This window comes from Ahaetulla prasina, chromosome 3, assembly GCF_028640845.1.
Source record: "Ahaetulla prasina isolate Xishuangbanna chromosome 3, ASM2864084v1, whole genome shotgun sequence".
Lineage (NCBI taxonomy): Eukaryota > Metazoa > Chordata > Lepidosauria > Squamata > Colubridae > Ahaetulla > Ahaetulla prasina.
Window position 1 is genome coordinate 169,093,572 of NC_080541.1, and position 24,455 is coordinate 169,118,026.

At 41.0% G+C, this 24,455-nt stretch overlaps 1 protein-coding gene across 1 annotated transcript in view; it reads left to right on the forward strand.

Annotated features, from left to right (window-relative positions):
• The window catches only part of LRP8 (LDL receptor related protein 8), a 236,734-nt gene that overhangs the window by 143,154 nt on the left and 69,125 nt on the right, over positions 1-24,455 (forward strand). The window lies entirely within an intron of this gene.

Sequence of the window (24,455 nt, forward strand, 5' to 3'; positions counted from 1 at the left end):
TCTTCCAGTTGCTCTAATTTATCACCATTTATATATAACTTTCAATCTATTTCCATTTTCTGGGTTATGCCAAACTAATCTTTGGTACATTAAATTTCAAGTCCATAGCTCTGAATATGTGTGTGGGTACATTATGCATGTGTAGATGGATATAGAAATATATATGCATACATTTCTATGCCACTTAGTAGTGTAATGTTTTTCTCTCTGTTCCAAACGACTCCTATAATCCTATGTCCATGTTCTATTCATTCTGTTGGAAAATTAGTTTAGCTTCAGTTACTTTTTTGATACAGAATTGGTATTTCCTCATCCTGCATTTCTATTTTTTTTCATTCTGTTTCTTTTATTTCGTGTCTGTTACACTCTATTATCCACTTTTGATATTAACAACTAATAGTTTTTCCATAATTATAACTCTCAGGATTCTTGAATTCATCCACTAATTCTCTTAATAAAAAAAAATCAAACCAATAATGTTTTTAGATTTATACTACCATTGGATCATCGTTTCAGAAATATTTCCTTAGAGCAGGGGTGTCAAACTCGTGGCACGCCCACCCCGTTTTAGTGAAGGGGGAAAAGTTGCAATACGTCACATGGCGACAACATGAAGCCGCGAGTTTGAATAGAATAGAATAGAATAGAATTTTATTGGCCAAGTGTGATTGGACACACAAGGAATTTGTCTTGGTGCATATGCTCTCAGTGTACATAAAAGAAAAGATACGTTCATCGAGGTACAAAATTTACAACACAAATGATGGTCAATATATCAATATAAATCATAAGGATTGCCAGCAACAAAGTTACAGTCATACAGTCGGAAGTAGGAAAGCGAGGAGAAGGATGGTGGGGAAAGTAGAAGAAGGATGAGAAGGGTAGGAAGGATTAAGGAAGGGAGTGGCGGGCGAGCTGGCCTGATTGAGCATAATCTGAGTATAGGATCGATTGTTGGATAAGTGATTGTACTGTACACTGGTCAAATTGTGGGAATTATTATGGAAAATAAAAAAATTTTGCCCGGAACAAAGTTACAGTCATACAGTCATAAGTGGAAAGAGATTGGTGATGGGAATGATGAGAAGATTAATAGTAGTGCAGATTTAGTAAATAGTTTGACAGTGTTGAGGGAATTAATTGTTTAGCAGAGTGATGGCCTTCGGGAAAAAACTGTTCTTGTGTCTAGTTGTTCTGGTGTGCAGTGCTCTATAGCATCATTTTGAGGGTAGGAGTTGAAACAGTTTATGTCCTGGATGTAAGGGATCTGTAAATATTTTCACGGCCCTCTTCTTGATTTGTGCAGTATACAGGTCCTCAATGGAAGGCAGGTTGGTAGAATTATTTTTGACACCCCAATTATTAACACCCCTGCATTAGAGAAACAGAATGACCATGGGCATGCAGAAATGCAGTGAGAGCAGGAGCAACTTCTGACTTCCTGCCCATTTCTTCCAACTTCCATTTCTTGCCCATCCTTCCGAGGTTGGTAAAATGAGGACCCTGATTGTTGGGGGCCATATGCTGACTCTATAAACAACTTAGAGAGGGCTGTAAAAGTATAATAAAGCGTTATATAAGTCTAGGTGCTATTGCTATTTCCTCAATGACTTTCCTTGTAGAAGGCTAGCAGGGAGTGTTGGACATTACAACTGTGTGACTGTGCCTGGCCACAGCAGCACTGAAGCAGTCACAATTTTGCCAAATTTCAGTCCCATGAATTTTGGATGCGTTCTTTAGGTTAGCTCATTTAATGTAGGAGACGACCAAGCTGACCCCGAGGGAGGGGCCAAATGTGTCATCAATGAGTCCCTTCACACCCACAAGAAATATAAGTCCAGCCCACCCTGAATTCCACTGACTTATCTACCACCAATTTGCTTGGGCCGTTAATAGTTCAGATTCTTGTAGAGAGCTTAAGCTTGCAAGCTTAAAGTTGCCATACATCTTTATACTCATTTGAACTGCCTGGATCACCTGATTTTTCTGGTGCTTGACATTTGAAATATGTTGATTCAAACTTTGTTGCCCCATGACACGGGTGTCAAACTCAAATCCCATGGGCTGGATCCAGCCCACGGGATGCTTAAATCTAGCCCATGGGTCTGGCCTGTAAATAACAAAGGACTGGCCCGCAGTGCTGTTTTGGCCCGCAAAGTGGTACAGGAAGCCGCCCAGCCAATAATGGGGCAGGGACACATGCAACCCCCCCATTTTGATTGGCAGGGTGCTGCAGGAGGCATCCATCCCATCTCCCCCCCCAAGACATCCCGCAGAGAACTACAGTGCTGATCCCTTGCCCTGTGATGCACCAATTGAAGGTTACAGTCAGACACAAGTTTTAGTAGCATATACATGCCACATATGTAAGTATGAATAGGCATATACTTAAACCATATTGTAATGTATCTTTAAATGTTTTGGCGGGAAACAAGCAGGTTGCTGATTGGTTGAAGCCGCCGGTTAAACTGTATATAAGGAGAGGTTTTTCCCCAGCCCGGTTGCTGGGTTCACCATATAGTAAAGAGCTGTTGTCACTACCCTGGTCTCCTGCCTCGTTATTGCCCGAACTTAACACTGGCGACGAGGATGGGATTTCGAGGCTAAGAGCACCAGGAACGAGCTGAACGCGCGAAAGAACCGAACCCAGCAAACTCAGGGCAGAAAACGCAGCGATGGCAAGCTACACTCCGCCCGCACCGTTTGACCCATCCAGGGAGAAATGGGGAACGTACATGACCCGTTTCGAGAGCTTCCTCGAGGCAAACGAACTGCAAGGAGTTCCAGACAACCGCAAAAGGGCGTATTTCCTGAGCCACTGCGGTCCCGAGGTCATCGACATCGCGGAAGCCCTGGCAGAGCCAACGATACCACAATCGGTATCGTGGCAAACTCTGCAAAATCTATTGAAGAACCATTTCGCGCCAACACCGTCCAAATATGTACGGCGTTTTGAATTTGGAGAGCGCAGACAGCAAGAGGGCGAATCCATCAGCGATTACATGGCAGCCCTGAGAAAAGCCTCCAAGGATTGTGGGTACCGAGACTTGGATGAGGAGCTGTTAGAGCAACTCATCCGTGGGGTCAGAGACATTCGCTTATGGAGGCGGCTGCTATCAAAAGCAATCTAACGCTGGCAAACGCTCTGGACGAAGCCAGAGCTCATGAGATGTCCACCCAAGCGGCGGAAACCCTACAAAGCCACTCACGCCAACGGCGAGCAAATCAACCCCGTCCACAATGAAGAAATCCAGACCGAATCAGACGGCGAGGATGAGGAAGGAGTTTGCCTCACCGGGAGAAGGGGCAAAGAAGACCGGGAGGAATGCGGAAGTTGCGGAGGGCAACACCAGCGTCAACGATGCAAGTTCAAGGACGCTACATGTCGGCGGTGCGAGAAGAAGGGGCACCTGGCTCAAGTCTGTAGAGCACCCCAACCTTCCCGCCGAAAATTCAAACCAACCAATCAGAGCGAGGGATCGGCTAGGCGACCCGTGATTGGTCAAAACAAAAAGGGCGCGAATTCAAATCGAACGACCGTGATAGTAGGCCGTGCAGCAACCCGCGTCGAGAAGAAAATCTTCACAAAACCGAAAATCGAAGGAGTGCCGTGCCGACTAGAAGTGGACACAGGGTCAGCGATCACAATCATGTCCTGGGACACTTTTGCGAAAGCTTTGCCGAAAATCGCCAAACGCAAACTGCAAACACAGCGGCTAAGAGTCCACGACTACCAAGGGAATCGCATCCCTGTTCGAGGGACCACCTCCGTTCGCGTCGAGTACGGACCACACAAGAAGACCCTGCCCATCACGATAGTCGAAGGGGCCCTGCCAAGTTTGTTGGGACTAGACTGGTTCCGTGCGTTGGGCATGGGAGTGACTGGCATCTACAGAAATGACTTTAACCTAAAGGACACACTCATGGACGAATTCGAAGATGTGTTCAAGGACTGCCTGGGCAAGTACAAGGGGACCCCTATTTCCTTCAATTTAGACCCCCAGGTAGCCCCCATACGGTTAAAAGCAAGGAGGGTCCCTTTTGCCCTTAAACCCAAGATTGACAGGGAGATAGACAAGCTCATCAGTCAGGGGATACTGGTGCCAGTCGATCATGCAAAGTGGGAGACGCCAATCGTCACCCCAGTGAAACCAGATGGGTCAGTTAGAATCTGCGCTGACTACAAGGCAACGTTAAACAAAGCCTTGCAAAAAAGCGCTTACCCGGTCCCCGTGGTACAACACTTGCTGCACTCGCTGGGGCAAGGGCACATTTTTGCCAAATTAGATTTGGCCCAAGCCTATCAACAACTGCCTGTAGACGCCAACACAGCCGAAGCCCAGACAATTGTGACTCACAGAGGTGCTTTCAAGTGTACCCGGTTACAGTTTGGGGTGAGTGTGGCACCTGGTCTATTTCAAAATTTAATGGAGCGACTTCTGCAAGGGCTCCCGGGGGTAGTCCCCTATTTTGATGATGTATTGGTATCAGCCGAAAATTTAGAAGAATTGGGGGAGCGTTTGAGAAAAGTTCTGGGCATTTTCCGGTCAGCCGGTCTAAAGGTTAAAGTGAACAAATGCCAAATAGGGGTAGAATCCGTAGAGTTCTTGGGCTACAGAATAGACAAGGAGGGAATTCACCCCACTGAGAGCAAGGTCAAGGCAATAAGAAAGGCTCCAGCGCCCAAAAACAAAACAGAGCTACAGGCATTCCTGGGTCTAGTGAACTTTTACGCGGTCTTTTTGAAAAATAAGGCAACCGTTGCCGAGCCGCTACATAAGTTACTGGGAAAGAATACTGCTTGGTCTTGGGGAAAGTTGGAAGCTAGGGCTTTCGAAGCAGTAAAGAACCTACTCTCGAGCGATAGCCTACTGATCCAGTATCATAACACAATGCCATTGGTATTAGTTTGCGATGCTTCCCCTTACGGGGTGGGGGCTGTGCTCAGCCACAGGCTTCCAAATGGCACAGAAGCCCCAATAGCCTTCTACTCCAGAACGATGTCCTCGACAGAGAGGAACTATAGTCAGTTGGATAAGGAAGCTCTAGCTATAGTGTCAGGGGTAAAAAGTTTCACGAATCGTTTTGGTAGAGACTTTGAAATTGTTACAGACCATAGACCACTGTTAGGGTTACTGGCTGGCGACCAACGCCTGTGGCACTTTCGCCACGATTGACCCGATGGACTATCTTTTAGCCGCCTACTCCTACAAGCTGCATCGACCAGGAAAAGAGTTGGGGCATGCGGACGCATTAAGCAGATGCCCACTACCAGGGGCGATCGAGGACCCCACTCCGGGGACGCCCATACTGTTAATTGACTCTCTGGACTCTGGCCCAGTCACGTCTAAGGAGGTGGCTCGGGCGTCATACCGGGACATTATTTTGAGAACTGTACTTGGTTGGGTACAAAGAGGGTGGCCACGCAGGCGAGCGTTTTAAAGAGTTTGTAAAGAAACGTGGGGAACTTTCGGCTCAAGGGGGGTGCCTGCTATGGGGGGATCGAGTGGTGATCCCAGAGAAATTGAGGAAAAGGGTGTTGGATCTCCTCCACGAGGGTCACCCAGGGATCGTAAGGATGAAGGGTCTAGCGAGAAGCTATGTGTGGTGGCCCTTAATGGACTCGGAAATTGCTGAAAGGGTAGGGAAATGCCAGGCCTGCCAGGAGTCCAGACCGCTACCCCCAACGGCCCCGGTTCGGGAATGGGAGAGACCCCAGGGGCCCTGGTCTAGAATCCACATTGATTTTGCCGGCCCCTTCCACGGCCAAACCTTCCTGGTAGTAGTCGATGCCTACTCCAAATGGCTGGAAATCATTCTCATGAGATCCATGACAGCCGAGGCCGTGATCTCAGTCCTACGGCACCTATTTGTAACCCATGGGTTGCCCGACACGCTTGTTTCCGATAACGGCCCGCAATTCACGGCAACCCAGTTCGAGGAGTACTTGGCAGAGGAGGGCATCCGACATGCCCTCTCGGCGCCTTTCCACCCTGCGACGAATGGCCTTGCAGAGCGTTCCGTCCGGAGCGCAAAAGAGGCATTGTCCAGACTCAAGCCAGGCGACTGGCAAACAAAAATCGATGTTTTCCTGGCCGTCCAACACAGAACCCCCTGTGTCACAACCGGCAGAAGCCCAGCAGAATTATTAATGGGCCGAAAGCTCAGGTGCCCACTAGACCGGTTAAATCCAAACTATACACCGGAGGGTTACAAGGGGGGACTCGAAAAAACAAGAGGGATGGAAATAGGCGACCGAGTGTGGGCACACAACTATGGGGAAGGCCCAGCCTGGGTAGCAGGACAAATCCTAAACGTAACAGGTCCAAAATCATACTTGGTGGAGTTAAAAGACGGCCGAGTATGGAGGCGCCACATAGATCAATTAAGAAAACGAATAGCCGAACAATCCGAGTTAGACGAAACAGGCCCTGACTATGCAATGTTTGAACCCACAGCTGACTCAAACCCGGGAAAATCGCAGGACTTATCTGAGTTCCCGGAGGTCCAGCGACGCCAACAGGTTCCATTAGAAAACAGCAGGGACGACTCTGCAAATAATCCAGGGCCGGATGGCCTAGAGGAGGAGCTGAGAGGAGCAAACAGCCCCTCCGGTCAGCTCAACCCACTCCCAGGGAATGAACTGCGCAGGTCCGAAAGAGTCAGGAGACGCCCAGTCTATTTACGTGACTACGTTGAAAAATAATATGTAAATATCATGTAAATATGGGTAAAGTGTTTTCTGGGAGGGAAGGAGTGTAATGTATCTTTAAATGTTTTGGCGGGAAACAAGCACGTTGCTGATTGGTTGAAGCCGCCGGTTAAACTGTATATAAGGAGAGGTTTTTCCCCAGCCCGGTTGCTGGGTTCACCATATAGTAAAGAGCTGTTGTCACTACCCTGGTCTCCTGCCTCGTTATTGCCCGAACTTAACACATATATTCTAAATCAGCAGACTTTTTTTAAAAAAAAAATAGATCTTCGTCAGTCATCGTTATAAATTTCTGAATTTCTAAATCATCCAGTCATCTTAGCTATACTCTTTTGTGTCTTATTCCCATGCATCTATTAGTATCACCTAGCAGAATAATTTTTCCTAGATTATATTCATCCAGAACATTGAACAATTTCCCCCCTCTTCCCACCTCCCCACCCGGAAATCTCTCATTCTTCTGCTATCATTATTCACTGGAGCACAATGTGTAGCTATTGCTGATCTTCATACAGATGCACAGCAGCCCATGTAACATTTATACTTTCTGACATTAATTTTAACTCTTTAATTTATAATTAAATCTATATTTCATTTTGGTGCATGTAGTCATGTTACATAAGATCAGTGCATTTTCATTCAGGCGTAGTATAACTACTCTTTCCTTTAGTTTCATGGACCACATATCACATCTATTTTTTATGTCATTTTAAAAAATTTATTCATGCTCTTTATCGGCATGCCACGGTTGTCTCCAGATGGACTCAGAGATACGGACCTCCTGTGCCTGCCCTCTGAGGTTCCCCCTTAGATTCAAATGGCCCTCACTTTACTAGTATTTCAAAGGACCCTGAAGACATGGCTGTTCACCCAGGCCTTTGATGATGATGATTGACATGACGCTCCGTTTCTTTTTTTCTTTTTCTTTGTTCCCATCTGTGTTTGTTTTACCTGCCAGGCTTACTTCTTTATTTTGTGTTGGAAATTTTTTGTGTGCAGGTTTTTGGTTTCCTTCTTTTATTCCTACTTTTAAAATGTTTTTGACAATTTGTAAACCATCCAGATAGTGGAGCTGGGTGACCTATTGCAATTAGAGGTAATCCTCGAGTTACAACAGTTCACTTAATGACTGTTCAAAGTTACAATGACACTGAAAAATGTGACTTATGATGATTTTTCACGCTTATGACCATTGCAGCATCCTGTTGGTCACATGATTTATATTCAGATGCTTGACTACTGATTCACATTTATGACTGCTGTAGTGTCCCCGGATCATGTGATCCACTCTTAAGACCTTTTGACAAGAAGTCAGTGGAGAAGCAAAATTCACTTAATAACTGTGCTACTAATTTAGCAATTGCAGTGATTCACTTAACAAATGTGGCAAGAAAAGTTGTAAAATGGGGCTTTACAAATTTCTCACTTAGCAACATAATTTTTAGGCTCAAGTGTGGTCGTAAGTCGAGGACTAACTATATTATGGTTAGGCATAATCAGCTAGATGTGTAGATTAGATTCAGCATTTTTAAAATCTACCTATAGAGTCCTTCTCCAGGACCTGGGATAGCAGATATTATTTGATGGTATTAAAAGTTACCGTTAAAGGTTGTAAGCTGTTCCAGGTGAAGCTGCCTTTTGCAATTTACTGACAGTGATTTTGTCAATGCGGATGGTGTTTAAGTAGTGCTCCAGTTGTTTTAGGATTGAATCCAACAGGATTGTCTATTAGTGCTGGGACTACCTTTGTTTTCTTTTGCCACAAAAGCCCCAGAGCACCTTATTCATTCTCTTACTCTATTTTGTAATCCCACCTGTTACTGCTTGCAGGGAAATGGTGTTTCTTGCAGAAATTCCAATGCACCACTGTTGCTATTTTGTCCTGCCATTGTTTGTAGTCAAGCTGTGTGATCTCCTTGTAGTTGCTAACTAGGTAGTCTGTGGTTTCTTCAGCTTCTTTTCAGAACGGGGTGGCACTTGCTACCTGTTGGGTTTTTTTTTATTCCAATGATGGTTAACCTTTTCGGCACCAAGTGCAAAAATGGGGCAAAAATTGCCTTAAAAGCTGTTTTGCCTAGAGTGGACATTTTGGGCTCAATTGTGGTTGTAAATCGAGGACTATCTGTATTCTTTAGGGAAGAGACACTCTTTGTCTGTGTTGGAAGAAATATCCATCTGGGTTCAGTTCCAAGTGGGGACAAAGACACTGGAAACATGGAGGCTGCTTGGAAAGATGGTTTAATGGTGGTCAGGATCACATGGCTTGAGTTCCTGAACAGAAAAGGGGCTGAGATCCTGTGTGCTCCCTGGCTTTATGCTTTTTCTGAGCTTTGACCTTTCTGGGGCACAGGAAGAGTATCCTGATTGGTTGTCAGACTCCCAGGGGGTGGGAGTCTTAGCTAGCCTTGCTGGCTGTCTCTCAAGCTTGCTTGAGCCTTGCCATGTGGTGAGTTTCAGTTGTATTGTGTTGCAAATCATGGGGGGATTGAGTGAGCTTGGTTGAAGCCTTAATTGCCCATTGACAAAGGTGGGGAGAATGAGTGAGCTTAGCTGAGGCTTTTAATGGCCCATTGACAAAGGTGGGGGAGTCAGGAAGTTGCAGGAGCTCCTTTGTCTTTAAAATATGTTTCTCCATTTCTCATCCAGGAAGGTATAATATTCTGCTTTTAAAATATTTCCTAGAATATTTCATTCTTCTAGGAGGGGTGGGTGCTAAATTCCTACAATCCCTACTTTTTTTTTTTCTTCAAAACGTGAGTTTTGAAACATGCTGTTGGCAAAAATTAAAATTGATCAAATCAGTGGGTGCTTTTAATTTTCCTGATGCAAAGGAAGCCATTGATAGAGACAACAGAAAAAAAGATTCCTTCAGTGGCTCCCAAAAGCTTTCAACCATGAAGGTCTAGCAGCCAGGGGAAAAGTTCTGGTAAGAATTTTACAGTATCCAATTTTTTATGCCAATTAATTTCAGCTGTTAGATATCACTTTCTGAGAGCTTCCAGTCAGGTCAAGCAAGCACACATCCCAAAATTTTCACAGCCATGGCTTTCCTTTAAATTACAGGCTGTCCATTTCCAAGGGTTGGTTACTGAACCTGCCCTAGCTCTTACTTTAGTCTATCCAAGATTTTTTTTTTTTTCCAGTCCAAATTGAGGTTAATCAGTGTGCAATCCAGGCTTTTTCCTTTCTTTTTTTTTTTTTTTTAAATTACACACAATGAGCCCTGGGACTTCTACTCATGAGACCACCAGTGCAACATATCTTGCTTTACTGGGCAACTGGGCAGCATCATTTGTGAGTCATAGTCAGGGCTTGGGTTTTGGATATCACTTTTTCTGCTATCTCTTCAAGTGAGGAATTGCCTGAGGGGGATGCCCTCCCCTATGGAATTAGCAGGGAGATCTGACTCCTTGGGCTTTTAGTGCCACAGAGCAAAAATCAACCTAAAAGTCTTGTGTGGAGGTAAGTGAAGGGAATAGACTAATTCTGAATGGTGTGTCTCTCTGTGTGTGCCTGTGTATGCAGCTACTTTTACAATACAGGCAATACAAACATTTTGGACATATTTCCTCCCACCAGACAAAAATCTAACGTGTTCAGAACTTGCTGTGGTAGCCACTCAAATACAATCCTTACATGAGTACTTTAGACTGATTACAATGTAAATGAGACAAGACAGAAAACCTTACAATGAATTTCCACCTTCCCCATAGTCTTTCCAGTTGTCTTCTGGGAATTGAAAAGAGTCTTTAGTCTTTACTTGTACATCTCAGGGTCCTTTCTTTCATATCTTTTGGGTGGCATGCTTGTTGGTCAGTCAGGTTTGGAAAGGTCTGCTCCAATCTGGTTGCTGTGATGACTTTCAGTGGGGCTGGATTCAAACTCAATTCCTGGCTCCAACAAATGGAAGGTCTCCTCTGGGGCAGCATCTGAACCATGTGCTCTGCTTCCACAGTTGCAGAGTCATCTTTTCAGGGCTGAAAGACATTAGAACAGGATCTCCTCCCCACTTTTGTGGGTAATCTTCTCAGGGAAGGCATTGTAACAGGATTAAAAAAGGAGGGGGGTAGATATCTTGCAGGCAGAGTTTGAAAAGAAACAACACATCAATATTGCAGTTACTAAAAGATAATGCAGTTTCAACAAAATGCAGTTTCAATAACTGATGAGAAAGAAAAACTTCACATACTTCAGGAAGAGGATGAACAGGTAAAATCATTTAAATACACAGTAAATGCAAGACTGAATTTTTTTTTTCTCTTGTAAGTGAACTTAAAACGTTTCCTCATAAACTTATCTTGTAAGTGAACTTAAAATGTTTCCTTATAAACTTGAGTTGTTACTTTAAGATAAAGAGGAGGAGAAAAAGCAGAAATGAAAAGTTCTGTACCCTATTCGTGGCCACAAAAATAGGGCAAAGGCTTTCTTTCTTTCTTTTCTCTCTCTCTCTTTCCTATTTTATTGCTTCAACCTTTTGTTTTTGTTTTTCCCTAACAATTTAAAATTCTTGTCTCTAGAGATCAGATACATTTTAGTTACAATTACCTCAAGGGCCCACAAAGACAGACATACACACATAAAAAAACAAGGAGGACAAAGAGAGGAAAACAAAACTCTGAGATTTACACACACACTGATCATTCCCATAAATCTCAGTTAAATTAGGGAAGGCACAAATCTTAACAGACAGACCACGTGGTTCCATAGAAGACAGAGAAAGAGACAAACAAACAAACAAACAAAACAAAAACCCAAACATTCCTATTTATATATTTCCCTTTTCTTTTAAGTACCTTTATTTAGCCAGATTTGTTTCCTATTCTCATCTTTATTACACAATTTCCTCAATTTCTTTTTCCGCATACCAGGTAAAACTGGCAGCCTCCGGGCACTCCAGGCCCCCAGCAGGTCTTCCAGGGGATTTCCCTCCACCCTCGAGCTACTGCTTCCCATGTTTCCCTCTCCGATGTGAGGTTTTATTTTTCACTTTGGCTTAGCCGGGTGGATCCTCCTACAGTTTTCAGAAAAAAAAAGTTCTGGGAAGGACTTGACTCCTTCTGTCAAGTATGGGCACCTTCCTGTTAAGGGAGCTTCAGTTTGGATCAAAAGGTGATCCCAGAGGACCTACTGCCCTGCCAGTAGGTACGAGCACCTCTTCAACACTGCTTCCTGCTTCCTTTAGCATACCAGGCAGTACTGGCAGCCTCCGGGCATCCAGGGCCCCAAGCAGATCTCCTGCTTCCTTTTTTCTCCTTTTTCTTTTTACTCTCTTAATTGCTTCATTCACACTTACTTTCCTCTCGCCGCTCCCGTTCCTGATAAACACAAAGTTCCACGTTTGGCTTCCCCCCCTTGCTTTCTCTATCCTACCGGTCACGGCTCGGTGGAGCTAGCAGTAGGCAGAGGTGCGGCTAGAGGTTGCTCAAAGAGGTGGAATCAGACTGTTTCCTCAGGTGGAATCCCACACACACACTTCTTCCTTCCCTAACAGAAGGTCCTGTGCTCTGGCAAAACCCCCATGCTCTCCAGACTTTTGGTCTTTCTGCGGTTAGGAAATGCACAGAGGATGCAAGATCCAGCTATGATTGGGAGAAGGGCTCTCTCATTCACACACATGCAGGCATACACATATTTCCCATACTTTTCCATGCTTTAAAATTAAAATTTAGAGGTACTCACCTTCTTTCCAAGCAGTCTTTGAGCTCAACACTCAAACCCCTTTAAAACCTAGTTCCAAATGGCCAAGGTCCAGGAAAACTTACCCACAGACTCAATGGGTCTGCTGCTAGCAAGGGAGGCTTACCTGGGCCAGGTCCATTGGTTAGGTTAGCTTGGAGTCCCATCTGGGTCGCCAATTGTTGGAAGAAATATCCATCTGGGTTCAGTTCCAAGTGGGGACAAAGACACTGGAAACATGGAGGCTGCTTGGAAAGATGGTTTAATGGTGGTCAGGATCACATGGCTTGAGTTCCTGAACAGAAAGGGGCTGAGATCCTGTGTGCTCCCTGGTTTTATGCTTTTTCTGAGCTTTGACCTTTCTGGGGCACAGGAAGAGTATCCTGATTGGTTGTCAGACTCCCAGGGGGTGGGGTCTTAGCTAGCCTTGCTGGCTGTCTCTCAAGCTTGCTTGAGCCTTGCCATGTGGTGAGTTTCAGTTGTATTGTGTTGCAAATCATGGGGGGATTGAGTGAGCTTGGTTGAAGCCTTAATTGCCCATTGACAAAGGTGGGGAGAATGAGTGAGCTTAGCTGAGGCTTTTAATGGCCCATTGACAAAGGTGGGGGGGGAGTCAGGAAGTTGCAGGGAGCTCCTTTGTCTTTAAAATATGTTTCTCCATTTCTCATCCAGGAAGGTATAATATTCTGCTTTTTAAAATATTTCCTAGAATATTTCATTCTTCTAGGAGGGGGGTGGGTGCTAAATTCCTACATCTGGTTCCTCTAATGAATCCTGTCCAGGATAATTGAATCTCTGACATAGCTCTCATCTTCATAAGAGCACCAAAGCTCTACAACCACATCAAGATAATGTCTCACTGGGGGATTATCAACATCATCATCATCACATTTGAGATGATCCATCAAGGCTTTCTCATAATGTTTTTTTAAAAAAATAATACAGAAAAGATGTAGACAAGACTAAGGTAAAGGTAAAGGTTCCCCTCGCACATACGTGCTAGTCATTGCCGACTCTAGGGGGCGGTGCTCATCTCCGTTTCAAAGCCAAAGAGCCAGCGCTGTCTGAAGATGTCTCCGTGGTCATGTGGCCAGGATGACTCAACGACAAGGCTCACGGTACGCTGTTACCAAAGGTGGTCCCTATTTTTTCTACTTGCATTTTTACGTGCTTTCGAAACTGCTAGGTTGGCAGAAACTGGGATAAGTAACGGGAGCTCACCCCGTTACACGGCAGCACTAGGAATTCGAACCACTGAGCTGCCGACCTTTCGATCGACAGCCTCAACATCCTAGCCCCTGAGCCACCGCGTCCCGACTTACTAGTATAAGACTAGTATATCTTAGTAAGTCTTAGTAAGACTTCGTAGACAAGACTAGTATGTCACAAATGAAAGCAAGATCTGGTTGTACTTCATTTTTCATGGTGTTTGTGCAAAATAAACTACCTCCAAACTATATTCTCCAGGTCAAACAGATATCAAAGCTAATCTTTTCGACCGTAAAGAAAAAAAAATGAAATCCATCTTTAAGCCACACCTTTATTAGGATAACCCAGAGGCCATAATAACTATGCAAGCTTGCCTGTGTAACTTCATGAATTCTTATTACTGTAATGGTATAAAACTGAACTACAAATGTAAAGCTCATAAAGTTTTAGCTTCCCTTTCTATTTTCCCATTTTATTCAATATACTAGTGATAGCCTTCAAAGATTTGACTCTGTAGCAAATCACCCCTGGGATATTTGGCAATATCTGGGATCCCTGGCAATCAGCAGTAGAAAATGGAAATGAATTCTGGTGTAACCTCTTCCCCTGTACTGGGCAAGGTATCCATAGAGAGTATTATTCGAAGAGAGTTACATTTCATAAAACAAACACAATTAGATTTTGGAAATGTTGCTTCTTTCTTTTCAAACCAAACCAAATACCTTTCTGTTTTATTCCCAGGAGACTTTTGAAATTAAAATTACTTGAGCTTATGAGGCCCTCTTCCAACAAAAAATAAATAAATTGTATATCTTGATGACAGCTAATATCAAAGGCTTCAGTTTCCTGTGGTTAGATCCAACTCACTATTTTGGAATTACTGTTTTCACACCTGACACTGCCTTTTATATTTCTCTATCTTAACACTATCATCTAGTTAAGGGCATCTCTCCCTCTCCCTCTCTCTCTCTCTCTCTCTCTCTCTCTCTCTCTCTCTCTCTCTCCCCCTTCCCCTTCATCTCTCTCTCTCTGTCTGTCTGTCTGTCTCTCTCTCTCTCTCTCACACACACACACACACACACACACACACACACACACACACCACAACCCTTGGCAGTTTTGGCAACTCTTTTCAGAGGATGGCCTTTTCACAATGCTAATTGTCCTGGTGGAATGGAAAATCAAGTTCTCTATTAGAATTTGGCAGAACAAAGGAAGCAAGGTTGCAGCTTTCAGATCAATAGATGAATGCTTTTAAATAATGAGAGACACAGAAACTAAATTTAGTAAATTTCCCCAGTAGTAAGGCCATTCACAAATGTGATTTTATTGTGGATCACCAAGAAACATTTCATTTTGCTTCAGTTTCTTTCACTGTTTTGTAATTCCCATCCTAGGGGACAGTTCATTCATTTCCCATTGATCTGGAACATTGCAAAGTCATTAAATATTCACCAGCGCTGACTAGGAGGGACTTTAACCTAAGGAAATTAAATTTTAAATATTAGGCAATACCCAAAGGTGATAAAGTAAGAGTGTTTGAGTGCATGTAAATTTATTTTGAATGAAAAATGATTTTATTATCTGCTGCTAAACTCTGTAGGCTTAATAACAAAATTGTAACATTGGCATATGAAATATAATTTGATTGGAAGCTTATCTAAATCTGCATGCACTTTGTAGATGGGGCAAAAAAGAGATTGGCAAAACATATTTCCCTCAAATGGCAGGACAGTAGTGGCAATTTTGATAGGACAATTACAGATAATCCTCACGTTCTGATCAAAATTGAGCCCTGCAATTACGGTATGTCGTGGGTTATCAGGTCACCTGACACAATTTTATGTTTTTTGCAGCAGTCGTTAAGTGAATCAATTGATCACTATGGGGTGATTTTTGCCAGAAACGGGAAGTTAAAACGCCAGTTTCTGGCAAAAATGATTGACCACAGTCATGTGGTCCTGCAAATAGCCATAAATGCAGGGTTCTTGTTGAGTGCCCAAAATGTGATCATGGGGGTAGGGTGGCCATCAGGATTTTGGAACTGGGTGAAAAGTAATTTTTGGGGGGAGGGTCTGTCTTAATTTCAAACAGTTGTTAAGTGAATGGTCATTAATTGAGGACTAGCTATATCCTCCAATCCAGGGGTCTCCAACCTTGGCAACTTTAAGCCCGGAGGACTTCAACTTCCAGAATGCCCCAGCCAGCTTTTTGCTGGCTGGGGCATTCTGGAAGTTGAAGTCCTCCGGGCTTAAAGTTGCCAAGGTTGGAGAGCCCTGCTGCAATCTGTTATTTATTTGTAACGTACTGTCTCTGTTGTGTTTATAATATTTATTATATAATACTCATATAGCAGGTTTTGTATAAATATAAGTCAAATTTATATCCCTCCTATCTCACCTAAGTGACTGAGCAGTTATGACTGCATTAAAATAATTCTACCCAAATGTTAAGGCTGCAAAGCTGAAGAGTTCTAAAAGCAAAGTTATCAAGTGCAATGCTCATGTCTTTGAGGTTTGATTGACACCTACAGATGATTTTGAAAACTGCCATGAGTTTGGCACAAAGGAAGCAGGGTGAGCTTAGTGGTGTGGCGCAGCTGGCTTAGTACACTTGTGTTCCATTGAGACAAAAGGTGATACGTTGTCTCCTGCAAAAAAATAAAAATAAAATAAAACCTGAGTTTGAACAGCCATCAATATTGACTTTAGTTTATGTGTCAGCAGATTATCTCAGTTGCAATCATCTGACTTTAATTTAGGAGCTTAAGGTAGCTTACATAATGCTCCATTCTCCTATTTTTATCCTGTTATAATCCTATTAGATGCATTGGGCTGAGAAGGAAGTGCTTGGTCCAAATCATCTGATGAGTTTTTATGACTGAGGCAGGACTAGAATCTCCCCTCACCTAATCCAGCACTTTAACCTCGATATTCTAGTGGTTGTCATGAGGTCAGTGCAAGATGGGCTATTCCGAATACGCAACTCTGACATCCAACGCTGGGAAAACCCCTGCCCCTTCTGCTGCTTTCTTAACTATGCTTCATTGCAAAGCCACGATTGTTACAGCCAGTAATGCAGCTAGCTGTAAAAATGAAGAATTGGCGAGAGGTGCAGTTAACATGCAAACAGTAGTAACGTGACAGTAGGTGTGCAACATTAGAAGCCTGAAGGGATAATCATGGCAATGCAGGCTCCAGAATGAATGGTTTCTTCTCATCAGCTGATTGCTACTCAATTTAAGTCTGCAGTGAGCTGAACATGAACTGACATCTAATCTGTGTGATTAACAGTAGATTGGCAAGCATTTCTTACTCTCAGTTGTCTAATAATAGCAACAGTCAAAATGTTTTTCCCCTCTCCCTCTCTTTTATAAATGAAATTACAGACGCAGCATGTTCCTTACGTCCACCAACCTCAGCTGTTCTTTTTTTTTGTACCCAACTTGCTTGTGAGAATGCAGGTGAAGGACAGAGTAAATCCAACCAGCCTAAAGATTGTGTGGCCCTGCCTTAAAGAACCAGAAACAACTGCATTGTACCTTACAGAGAAATTGCTCTGTTTGTAAGATAGCTGCATGGATACTTACAAGAATATTTTCTCCAAAAACTATTTGAAAAGAATAATTAGACGTGCTGATCAATTTATGAGCATTTACACTTGGCTACTAATGTTATTATATTTATTTAATTTAGGAATTTATCATCTGTTAATAAATACCCATTCACAAATACCCATTCTCCTCCTCCCTCATTTCTGGTTGGTGTTGCAATTTCTCTAATTGAAGGCCACAGCTTAAATATCAAGCTATATGCACATTAAATGTATTTTCTAAATGAGTTGTGACAAAAAACATCTTGATTTATTAGATGTGCAATTCAAGAAGGCAAATACAATTCTCTGTTAGCCAAATTCTGGGGTTTTTTTAAAGACAACTTGACAATTTTTACATTGCTCCCAATTGGCAGGAATATCGTCAATTAATAGTCACATAGAATATCAGAGTAACCATATTGGTATTAAATTAACGTATTTGTAATATAGTCTAGAATCTATCTTTCATCGATCAGAACCACCATATTAATATGAGGTTAGTCTCTTGTTCAAAGGTCCTAAATTAGCAACGTTGTCTTTTTTCCCCCAAATCTTTGCAGCTAAAGTAACTATGTATAGACAGCAAAGTTCACTGTAAGGATGGATTAGGGATTTTATTTTACTTTCATAGTAAACAGGGTGCACTTCCTATAAAGAAAGTCAGATTATATATTTTTTTAAAAAAATAGCTGAGCCCTCAGCTGGCCACACAATAAGTGACATTGTATCTTCAGATCTGTAGTTATTAGGCTTGGTTTTGTGGATACTTTAAAAAATTAAATGCTGGAATTTCTAACATATGAGAATATAGTCAGTAATAAGACTGAAACCTGTCTAGTTTATCTTTTGGAAGACAATATAAATGATTATCATTTAATTTTTCAGATGACTGATTAAGTATCAGGCACTGACATTACAGTGTACCCAACTGAGTTTTTACCTAGAAAACTCAGTATTAGTTATACTGGGAGAAAAGAGATGCTGTGGAATAATTGAAGAACTAGTTTGAAGTATCTTCTTTTATCTTCCCTACAAGGATTGTCCATTTGTTAAATTGAAAGTGGATTATGAAAGTGTGTGTGTGTGATTGATCTAGAATGCGTAGCTTCATGTCATTTTATCTAATGGCACCAGGTTTATCAGAAGGCATGATTAGGGTAAAGAAGTTAGAACTTTGGAAATGCATTGTTGCTTTTAAAAAGCTCCACCAAGGAGGATGTGATAATGCAAGTATAAATGCATGCTTAATGTCATTTTTGGTTGTTACAATGAAATCTAAGAATATAAGCTATATAAAGGTAAAGGTTCCCTCACACATATGTGCTAGTGGTTCCCGACTCTAGGGGGCAGTGCTCATCTCCGTTTTAAAGCTGAAGAGCCAGCACTGTCCGAAAACGTCTCCATGGTCATGTGGCCGGCATGACTAAACATCAAAGGCACACGGAATGCTGTTACCTTCCCACCAAAGGTGGTTCCTATTTTTCTACTTGCATTTTTTACGTGCTTTTGAACTTCTAGGTTAGCAGAAGCTGGGACAAGTAACGGGAGCTCACCCCTTTACGCGACACCAGGGATTCAAACCAATGAACTGCCGACCTTTCGATCGACAAGCTCAGTGTCTTAGCCACTGAGCCACCGCATCCCAAAGCTAAATATTTCCGCCTTATAAGACATGCATAATGTGAGCAGTATATAATAGAAATAATATGCAAATGTAGGCTGAAGATTTGTGGTAAAAATAGAAAAATAGATAAAAATGTGGTAGAAATAGGAAAATGTGCTACAAGATGGTAATAACATGAAGCGTACTGTATAATAACCATGTGGCAACTACTGTATCTGTTGCTAAATGGAGCATATATCTGAGGAAATCCTTTCAAATAAACTGAATTTGTACATTAAAATATGAAGCTGGTCTCGTTCTCTCGCTATCCCTCCCTCCCTCCTTCCTTTATATGCTGTATTTTACTTCAGTTTTCCCGCAATCTGGTTCCTTCTGATTGGGTCCCCAAGCCTCGGACCACAGACCGCTACTGGTCCACAACCTGTTGGGAACTGGGCCATGCAAGTGGCAGGCAAGTGCATGAAGCTCCATTTGCACATGCAAAACCATCCCCTCCCCCCAGCCACTGTTGGTCCAAGGAAGCAGAAAGGTTGGGGACTGCTGCTTTAGACTATGATTCCCAGCACTTTTCATACTGACCATGTTGCCTGGGGCAATGGGAATTGTAGTCTAAAGCTCAGCTCAGTTAAAGAACAAGAATTTCTAGGCAAATCAATAATAATTTACGAATGTAATCAAATGTGCTCCTACAGACCGTTGGTGGGGTATTGCAAGTAATACTCCACTGAACATAGAGAATTATTATGTCAGTGAAAAGGCTAAGTTTTATCTATTCCTGAAGATTTGGTACTTTGAAAGGATGGATTTACTCTCCTTTAGTTCTTTTGTTGTTGTTTTTTCATATTATGATCTGCTAAAATGAACAGTGCTCTTGTAATAGTTCTTTGCTAAGCTTTTTGTTACGTGTCAGTTGTATGCTATAAAATAGTATCCAAATGTTTGTAATATATTTATACAGTTCTTAACTAAGGAGAGCAGTAAAAAGCGTGATGGTATTGCTTCTGTAGGTATAAAGAATACTACATTTAGTTTGAAGTGGTGGTGTTGCTAAATGTGGCTGATACATATATAGAGAGGGGGGGGAGGGAGAGAGAGAGAGAGAGAGAGCGCTCTAGGATACGCTGAGACAACTTTTTGCCGTCAAATATTTTAGTGCAGTTTGTTTTATTGTAAAAGAACCACAGTAAATTTAACATAAATTGTCTCTAGACAAAAAAAATATTTGATTGATCAGTATTTCAGAAGGATCCCAGCATGTTTGATAGATGCATAAGTATAACATATGGAAGCTTAACACTGTTTATGATTAGGGAATCTAATATGACTAGAAATACTTCTATCAAAATCAATAAACTACTTGGCTACAAGTATTTGCAAAATATTAGAGAAAGCATGTGAGTTTTTACCATAGAGAAATAAAGCTATGAATTTTATAATGGTGGTGGACAAGTATAATAGTTGACAGAGAACTGAGATATTACGAGGCAAGGTATATATTCTTTTTTGCATAAAGTTTTATAGCACTCAGACTCTTTATTGTCATTCCCTTGGTCCAGATATCGTACAGTCCATACAAACTATGAAAAGCTGATCATAGAATTTTCTTTATCTAGAAGTTTTTTTTGAGATGGGGGTACCTTTGAATCAGGGTTAACTCCTGCTGGTACTGCCTGTTTCTTGGGGTAATATTCTCTTTGTCAAGAGACAATATCAGTGAAATATTCTTGAATTTTGGATTGACTTCATTAATCAGGAATGACCTCTCTGGACAGGAGCTTTTTCTTCCATCCAAGCTGTCCTTCCAACAATATGGAGCTAAAACATATTTTGCTTTTTGCTTATTCTCTAGTCTGCTTTTTCACTTGTTCTTTGTTCATGTCTCCTTATGTGCTTTTTGGTTCTGAATAATACAGGAAGTTCTCGATTTACAACCATTGGTTTACCGACTGTTCAAAGTTACAATGGCACTGAAAAAAAGTGACTTGCACTTACGACTGGTACAACATCCCCCTGGTCACATGATAAAAAATTTGGGCACTTGGCAATTGGAATGTATTTATGACGGTAGTAGCCAGGGTCATGTGATTGCCATTTGCGACCTTCCCAGGCAGTTTCTGACAAACAAAGTCATTAGGGAAAGCCAGATTTGCTTAACAACCACGTGATTCACTTAACAATTGCAGTGATTCGTTTAATAAAGTGTCACCAAAAAGACTGTAAAATTGGGCACGACTCACTTAATAACTGCCTTGCTTTACAGTGGAAATTCTGATCTTAGTTGAGGGCTACCTGTATTTTATCCTGTCTCATTTGGCTCCTTGTTCATAGCTCCCTTTAGATATCATGCATTAGCCAATCAGATCCTGCAAGGGTTTCATCTTACTTTCTGCCATATTAATATGAATCTTCCTATATAATTCTGATACATGTGCCAAAAATCAACAACAGTAACTTAACAGGAAATGTCCTAGATAAATATCTGAAAATTAAATTGATCAAGTTCTTAATTATATAGAGGGGGACTGCAAAGGGGTTGACCTATTATCCAAGATCCGTATTTAGAGACCAAAATCAATATTTAAGCTGTACAGCATTTAAGTATAGGTTGTAGCAGTGCATCTGCTTAAATATAGTTAAATAAAGATTCAAGCCAACATTTTACAGATTTAGATTGTAAGAAGATGTTTAGTTTTTTATTTTCTATAAAACCCATTATATGCAAAAATTTTACATAAAAAAAATAATGCAATGTAAAAAGTAACACAATTGCTTCATCCCTCCCTGGATTCAACAGCATATTAATTTATTCATTAATGATACTGTAAGAGAACCATTTGAAATTTCTTTTTAAAAAGTTCATTAAGAAATCTTTGTCACCCATAATTATTCAATTTATAAAAGGCTATTCCTTGCATATTTCATTTATAACCCAGTAACATAGCTAGATATTGTTAAAGGGATTAAAACCCTGCAATAGTAAAATTTATGATGCCCTTGTACACATTTGCTATAACATTATAACAGAGGTGGGGAACAATGGCCCTTTATGACTTGTGGACTTCAACTCCCAGAATTCCTGAACCAGCAGGAATTTTAAACTTTTCAGACAATGACTTTTGTGTAATCCTCTGATTTAATCTGCTGGATTTTCTGTAATTTTTATGGAGAAAACTTCTTTGATTGAGAAAACCAAATTGAGAATCCCTTTGCAAAATATATCTGCATAGTAACTTTTTAGCCTGCAAAAATTTTGGTCTCCACTAATTAAGACATCTTGTTTAAAATCCCCATGTGGCTTTCACAAATAATTTAAAAGGAAGATCAACTGTTACTTTTTCCTCTCTAAACAAGCAAGTCCTGCTTTATAATACACTGATTATGAAAGATTTAAATCTATCTCACCTTATGTTGCTGCTTTTTTTTAATAAGGAAGGAGGTATTTATAGAACTTTTGTATTATTTATAAAACAGCACCAGGAACCGTAGGCATCAACAATGCAAATTCAAGTGAACCTGAAATGAATACAAATTATTTACTGATTTCTAGAGAAAATGTTCCATAACTCACTGTATACAAACATTTGAATAACAAGTTCAAATAAATTCAGAAAGTACCCAATCTAAGAACACTAGGATCTTAGTTATTATTATTATGATGATGATTATTACTGTGCTATAATTTTATTTTTAAAGTTATGAAATAACTGGTTTTTCCTGTAAAGTGAACAGATTTAATGTACAGCTAGCTGCCCTTTAGGAATAAGTATCTAAATCCGGGACAAATTGAGAGGCTAGTACACTTCTCCTACGGTTCAAGAGAGGAGTCTTCAGAAAAAGGAAATAGTTGGCCCTTTATTACCATTTCTAAATGACAGTATCATTTTTTTTCTGAATATATTTATGGTAGCTTCCAATGTTTTAATATTGCTGAAACTGCATTAAGCTCTCTAGCTGGAGAAGTGATGATGAATAACAGCGTAAAGGAGTTACAGAACATAGGCTATTATACTGTGTCAAAGAAGAAAATGAGACAGAGTTTAGGGAGGGGGAGGGAGGAAGGGAGGGAGGGATGTCCAGGCAAAGAAGTAGCAAAATGTATAGAAAAGGGAAAATAAATCGGACTTTGAGGCTTTGTTTCTGAAGATTGATTGTAGCTGGGGGAAGCAATAGAGGAGATAATAGAGTGACTTCACATATGGTATTTTAGATAATTAATTAATTAATTAACTTGATTGTAGAAAATATGACTTCAGTAACAGAGTGGTCAATGCCTGGAATGCACTACCTGACTCTGTAGTTTCTTCCCCAAACCTTTAAGCTTAAACTGTCCACTATTGACCTCACCCCATTCCTAAGAGGTCTGTAAGGGGTGTGCATAAGTGCACCTGCATGCCTACCGTCTCTGTCCTAATATTCCTTTTTACTTACTCTTTTCATGTATCCAAATTATGTTTATACTTTTACCTGTTATCTTATATATGATTGACAAATAAATAAATTAAATAAATAAATAAATAAAATGCTCAGATACAGTATTTTAAACAGTGTCTCTTTCCTAAAGTGTTTAGAATGCTGACAGTGCAGCTTCTAAACTCAGATGCTGTTTTTACGAGTGATACCTGATGTTATTATGCAGCCTAGGACATTTTGTATCTATGGACTCATAGATACTCAAGCGGGGGGGGGGGAATGAAGAGTCCATCAAGTTGAGCTCAATTCATACTCAACATGTCTATTTTTACTTGGAAAATTTAGGAAATTATTTGTTATTGCCTTCTTCCAGATTATTTTTTTTAAAAAATTCCCATTCTATTCTATTGCCTTGGGATTACTGGTAATCTCTCATCTGAGTACTAACCAGATTAGACCCTGTTTAGCTTTTCTGAGATCAAGGTAGGCTAATTGCTAGCCCTTGGTGCAGTTGTTATTAAAGCTAGTTGTCAGCTCCATACCTTGTCATAGCAGAATGATAAGCAGCATTTCAGGACCAGGGCCAGTTCCCTAGAAAAATTGTAGTCTAACTAACTGGACAAGGACTTTAACAGTTGAAATAGCTGAGCTATTTTTAATAACTTGAGTAAGTCCATAACTGTATTTTCTTCACTGGCCACATTTCTTTACTGATAATTGATGACTTAAAATACTACTTATAAAGTTCACCTTAAGGTACCGGTATATAATTAGCATAATTGTACAATTTAAATATAGTTTTGAATACATATCAGGAGATACTAAAACATAAATAATCATGTAATAGAATTTTGGGGTGAGTTACAAATAATGATTTGAAATGATGCTAGCACATTCCATGTTTATCTATATATTAACATAAAAGAAAGTTTGCAGCCTTGATAATGTGTAATTAATATCTACACCATAATATAATGGTATAACAATGTTCTATTCCTTTCCACACTTGAAATGAGTCAATGTAAATGTGAGCCTTTGGGGGCATTTGTTTGAACATGTGAATGGGTGGAAACAGGAAAAACAAATAGTTCACCCTTATCATCTTCTTCTCCTTCTTCTTCTTCTTCTGATGATGATGATGATTATCATTATCCATGTATCAAAGCACAAAGTCTAAAAGAAAATTACACTTACATTTGTTTTGAATGGAAAAACTTTTGTTCAAAAGTT